The sequence below is a fragment of the Apium graveolens genome, chromosome 7 (genome assembly GCF_009905375.1).
Source record: "Apium graveolens cultivar Ventura chromosome 7, ASM990537v1, whole genome shotgun sequence".
Classification (NCBI taxonomy): Eukaryota; Viridiplantae; Streptophyta; class Magnoliopsida; order Apiales; family Apiaceae; genus Apium; species Apium graveolens.
In genome coordinates, this window is record NC_133653.1 from 133,057,507 (window position 1) to 133,063,914 (window position 6,408).

Sequence of the window (6,408 nt, forward strand, 5' to 3'; positions counted from 1 at the left end):
ATGCGGCAGGAAATTCTTTCATGACCTTTAAATCGTTAAGCTCTCAGAGTTCCAAGGAACAAGCTGACCCAGTCGAGGCAAGAGCCTGGCTAAAGGAAATATAGGAATCATTTGAGATTCAAAATGATTGATGAACCACAAAAGACTGTTTTTATCACTCACCCTCCTAAGAGAGAGACCACCCGCTGGTGAAAGGCCAAGGAAGGCACTGGAGCAAGAGATTATAATAAACTGATTTAAGTTCAGTCAATTGTTTTCAGGAAAGTACTTCCCAAGGTTATGGAGATAATGTAAAAGCTTTAGAGCCATAACAAAGGCAGACGAGTATGATGAATTATGAATCTAAGCTGTAAAAGTTGTCAAGATTCGTTCTGAGGACACGAATCCAGAATGACGGGATGTATGAAATCAATGTTTATGTTGTGTTGGTTCATGAAATAATGATAAGAGAAAGGAAAATAAAAAGGAATTGAAGTGGAAAGGAATAAAAAGGCAACAGAGTTTGAGGAATGATAAGGGAGTTGGGTATGAGGAAACCCTAAAGACTCCTATTAATAGAAATAGAAAAGTATGCATTCGTCAGGATGAGGGTGATTCACCATAAGTTAAAATTGATGGTTGAGGGCATAAGAGATACATATAGTTTATCCCCTGTAAGTTGGGAGGATTCGAGGAAACCTTGAGATAATTCGAAGGATAAATAATGAGACGCGGATAGACTAAGGGGATAAGGAAGTAAGAAATTAGGAAAAATTGGATGAAGGAAGTGACCTTCAAGAAGGTGAAATGTAAGACCGGTGGCTTGATACCCAGAAAGGGAGACGCCAGGTATGAAAGATATCCCAATATTGAGGTGACTGTTGAGATAAACAACAAAAGTAAATAAGGAATTATTAAGAAGAAGTTCACGTTGAACACGACCAATATCTTCCAGATCATCCATGTGATCATTACCAAATCAGGAAAGACAAGCGGATAACCGTTGTTATCTTTTGGAGGCCATATGGATTGACCTCAATTTGAATAAGGATGCTATTATGAAGTTAGGTATAGACTATCGAGGTGGAAATGATTGAACAAGATACCCTTATCAGGGATATATGACTTGATTTATTCGTGGAAGGATGCAGGTACCTTTTAAAGGTGGAATTAAGGATAGAACATTGGTAACTTAAAATGAATCCTAGGGGACTGCATAAAGGTTGGCATTTCACCCTTAGTAGGGATAGTATGAGTTTGACGGTATGAATTGGAAAGGATTAAGGTAACAATAACCTTTAAGGATCAATGGAGAAATTTTGCAGAAGTATATAGACAATGGTTCTACTATTAGTAAATGGTATTGTGATATGCCCTGTATCTAGGGAATACAGGAGGAACGATTGAAGGATAACCTTAGAGGTTTTATAAGGAAAAAGGTAATATTCAAAATTCTCAAGAATAGAAATGTGGATAAAGGAAATATGACGTAATTATAATGATGCCAAGTGGGGCACGTGTTAAACCACGAGAAAGTATGGATCGAACCAGTAATGGTCGAAATTGTTCAGGGCAATTAGGACTTAAGATAAAAAAAAATGTTCTAAGTATGATTGAGAGTCAGTCTTGACAGTGATTAGCCTCTAAAGACTGAGGCAATAACTTATGGAAAAATGGTGATATTTTTTTTTTCCCATCTGATTTTAAGGAAAACATCTTCACTCAAGCAGTGATCGGAAATAAGGTAGAAAATTTATTTGGAGGTGGTTAAAATGACATTGACTGTAAGGAAATTTTACTATCAGGAAAGGCCAAAGAGGTGGCCGACACTTTAAAGGTAAGAGGATAATTATAGGCGCGTGTGCCAAAAGAATACAGTGATGATGGTTAAAGCTGTGAAGGTTGTATTATGGTTTGGAAGATTGACATTCCTTCTGATGACTGTGCAATACCCGACCGTAATAGTAGTTCGGTAAAGGTTTAATTCGTGTAATCGCCAGGAGCGGGCTATCTATCTTAGAAGGTACCATCTTGAGAATGAGCCAGGACTATATTTCGAAAAGGACTAAACAAACCTTTGAGTTAAGTCTTCTATTGAAGGCATATGATTAAGAATGGTATTAACCTGCTATCGTTCCTTTGAGCGAAACTCTTCTGCACTTTTATCTGCTTCATGTCATGAAGGTACGTCAGAGTTTGGAGTGTTCTTCATGAATTGTGATTGGTGGTTATGTTAACTCCTTAGGAGAATTAGATACGAGATGTATGGACTCCGTATGGTTAGTTATTAAGATTTCATGGAAAATGAATGACTACAGTGGGTCAGTGGTGGACCATAGTAAGGCAGCAATGATTCTGCGAGTAGTGAGCTGATTACAACCATGAGAGTTGTATTGGAATGGGTGTTGAGATTGAGTACCACTAATCGGGTCGTGGTAGTGTATAAGTTATCATTGATAGACTAATTAAGTAGAGTATCTACCTAGTGAATAATTATTCTTTCTTATCAATATAGAGTCGTATTATTATACGAGGAAGGTTGCGGTGCGAGCATAGAATTCTAGTAACGATGATGTATAGAATGAGATCCCAAATTCGATTTTCGATGTCGAGGGAGTTTCAAAGGTGATTGTGTATAAGCTCGAGGAAGAGCATGGGTCCATAGAATGATGGACGGAATGCGAAAATATTTAGGCATGTGAAATACGATGCTATAATACTTGATGTTGATATAAATACATATATGTTTTGTTCTTCTATGACAAACCTCTATAGTTCAGAGGTAGTTCCAAGCCAGATATTTTGTGGCAGTATATTTTTTCATATATACAATTCTCTTCAGTTCGTTCTTTTCTCTTCTTTTCATTTCATGTAAGCTGAGAAGAACAACCCTTCCAGAAGGGGAGGTATTGCCGAATGACTATCTATCTGTGTGATAGAAGCCTAGTAGGATACCATCTATTGTTTAATTGCTTGTCAAGTACTAAAGGCTGGCCACCTTCTGTACTAACTATGCGATATAACAAGTGTTCATGATCATAGTGATCTCTCAACAAATTCCTTTACTTCTATTTGATTGATCAAATTTTGGAAAATAGAAACAACTGAAAAAGGAGTAATAAAGTGGTGGTAGTATGCGGAATGGAAACACATTCGTGATACTAAGGTTGACGTGGTTATTAAAAGGTTATAGAACGCTAACGAGCAAAAGTATAACCAGTATAATATTAGGAATGGAAGGTAGTAGCGATTACGAACTGGAAAAGAATGGGTATTGAGAAGCAAAAGCTCTAATGCTAGAAGCTATAATGAGAGTCTGTGCAATAGACTTGAAAGGAATTAGAATGATCACTTAATAGCGGATTGAGTTATCTTACGACAATAGATCATATGTCATTATCGAGATGTCGCCTTATGAGATCCTTGAGGGAAGATAATGTCGATCTCCCTTATGTTAGGATGAAGTTGTAGAGCGCAAGATGCTCGGACCCGCAGTAGTCCAAAGGATCAAGGATATAATAGATCTAATCAGAGGATGGCTGGTAGTAACCCAAGATGGACATAAGAAGTATGTTGATTTGACACGAAAGGACAAAGAATAGGAAGTAGGGGACCTAGTGTTGTTAAAGGTATCCCCTTGGAAACCCTTGGAAAGGATTGATGAGATTCGGAAAGAAAGGAAAGCTAAGTCTACAATTTGTTGGACCCTTGGATATATTAAGACGTTTGGGAAGTTAGCATATGAGCTAGCCCTACCCCCGATCATGTAGCAAGTCGTAACGTGTTCCACGTATCAATGTTAAGGAAGTGTAATTCGGATGCCAGTTAAATAGGGGCATATGAGCGCATAGACATGCAACCAGACGTAACCTATATGGAGCAACCAGGAAGGGTTATAGAGTGAAAAGGAACAAGTGCTTAGGAGAAGGATTATCAAACTAGTAAGAGTTTGATGGTAGAACCACAATGTGGGAAAATTTACTCGAGAGTTAGAAAGTGCAATGCTAAGAGAGTATCCCTATTCACTTTCTATCTGATTCCGGGACGGAATCCTTTTAAGGAGGGGAGACTGTAATAACCCCAATTTTTGGAAAATTTTTGAAACCCTTATGAATAGTGTTTTTGCTGAATGAGAAAACTTTTCATGCCACACTATGTAGGGGTTCTGATATGGATATTCTGAGATTTTATTAGTACTTTATATGGGATATAAGTGTATGTAAAGATCGTCAGAATCCAAATCCGAACACTTTGATTTTTCCCGGAAATACACTAGATACGGAAAGATTTGAGAAAAAGGTAACAGGATAAAAAGGATTTAAATTAAAGGATTATAGGAGAGGATCATAAAAGGAATATAATATATTGAGAAAGGTTAAGGGAACCTAAGTAATAAGATCCCAGGTATGATCCCTCAAACGATAAACGAAAACGAAAGTTAAGCGAACCGTATAACAGATCAGCGGTCATTAGGCAAACAATTAGGAAGTTAATCAAAGGGATTAGAGAGGATGATGTCACCCAACCAATGAGAAGAGGACAAGGAGGGGAGGATGACATCATGAGGATGATGCAAGCATGACATAAGAGGGAAGGAAATGTGGTGGAATATTAACCACACAAAGTCAAGGCTACAAAGGGAATTAACCAAAAAACAAGACAAAAAGCAACCAACCAAGCAAAACAAATCACAAAACACCAAACCTTCCATTTCTTCATGAAGCTCTCGGCTTCTTTCTTAAGAAATGGGAAGTCCAAGCTCCTCCACTTGCTATTTTACAAGGTAATTATCCTAGCTTCTCCTAGTTAAGTTACATACTTCCTAGAAATCTTAGCTTCAAAATCCTTTCCTAGCATTTCCTATAAATCATTCAAGAAGATGGTGAATAGTACTTTCTTGAAATTAATTTTTGTGTTCTTGATTTCTTTGAAAGAACAAGCTTGTAGGAGGTTAGATTAAGGCTTCCATGGGCATTCCAAGGACCTTTCATGGATTAAAAGCTTCAAGGAAGGTATAACTCTTCATGGTCTTAGTTTTAAGTTTTGTTGTTTAGATTTCCTAATGTTTAGATGATGGGTTAGTGTAATGGGTGTGTAATCATGTTTAGAGCTTGTTATGAGTAGTTTAGTTGGTGAGAGGCATGATTATTGTGTGTTTAGAGATTGGTTGATTTTGTGATATTTTTGGAGTTGGAAATCTTGGTTATTAGTTAATGAACTTAAGTAAACTCTTAGTTCATAATTGAGAAATAAGTATGAATTGGAAATATTGAATTGTTGGGGCTGTTGTAGTATGGTATGGATGGATGTTGGTTGTATGAATGATATGTGGTTGAATTGTGGTTGTTTTGAATTGGTTTAAAATTGGGAAATCGCGTAAACATAGCCGTCGTAACGTCCGATTTTCTTTGGACTGTTTTTGTGCATGGCATTAGGACCCGAGAACCCCCTGCTAGAATATGACCACTGCCATGTTTAGATAGCTCATGTTACGAGCTTCGTTTTGATATGTAGTTCGTTCGATTCCGATGCACGGTTTAGGAGAAACGACCGTTTCAAGTAACGGCGTTTCGCGAACGAAACTTTTCCCCTCGCCTTACTTTGAAACATAGGTTAAAGACCAAAAAGGGTTAATTAATGTATGAAACATTTATGGTAAGTGTGTTAGGCAGTTGGTAAGACACTCGCGAAAGGAATCGCTTTAAAACTCGTAAAGGTTAAATTATTAAAAATGGTGGAGCCGAGGGTACCCGAGTGACTTAAGCGAATCAGTGAGCGCAAAACAAGCGTTAGAGTCTAAGTTAGTTAAAGTATAGATTTACAAGTGACTTTGGTTTAATTCCAACTTACTTGTTGTTTATAGGTTACCAGACTCGTCCCGAGCCATTCGTAACCCCAGTCGCTCAGGCAAGTTTTCTACCCGTTATACTGTTGTTGTGATGTAAATATATGTATATGCATTATCTTGTGATATTGCATGATTGTTATTAGCAAATTTTGCGATATATTGGAGCATGCTAATATGGTATATATGCATGTCTGTTTCGTAATCTGGTTATCTATCTGTTGATTTCAATGCTTATAGTTGCATAATACCTATGCTAGAAATAAGCAAGTAGTTGCGTATACCCTTAGTATAGGGGATAAAAGGTGAACATATTTCTAAACCGGGAGTCGATGTTCCCGAGTATATTATATATATATATATATTTATTTATAGATATATATATGGATATAGTTTTTAAAACTATTAATCGAATAAGGTTTATTCGATAATTTTAACTTTATTTTATTATTGAATATTATTTTGAATATTCATTCGAGGACTTATGACTCCTTTATTTTATTATTGAATATTATTTCGAATATTATTCGAAGGCGTATGACTCCTTTTATTTATTTATCTGAATATTATTTGAATATTCATTC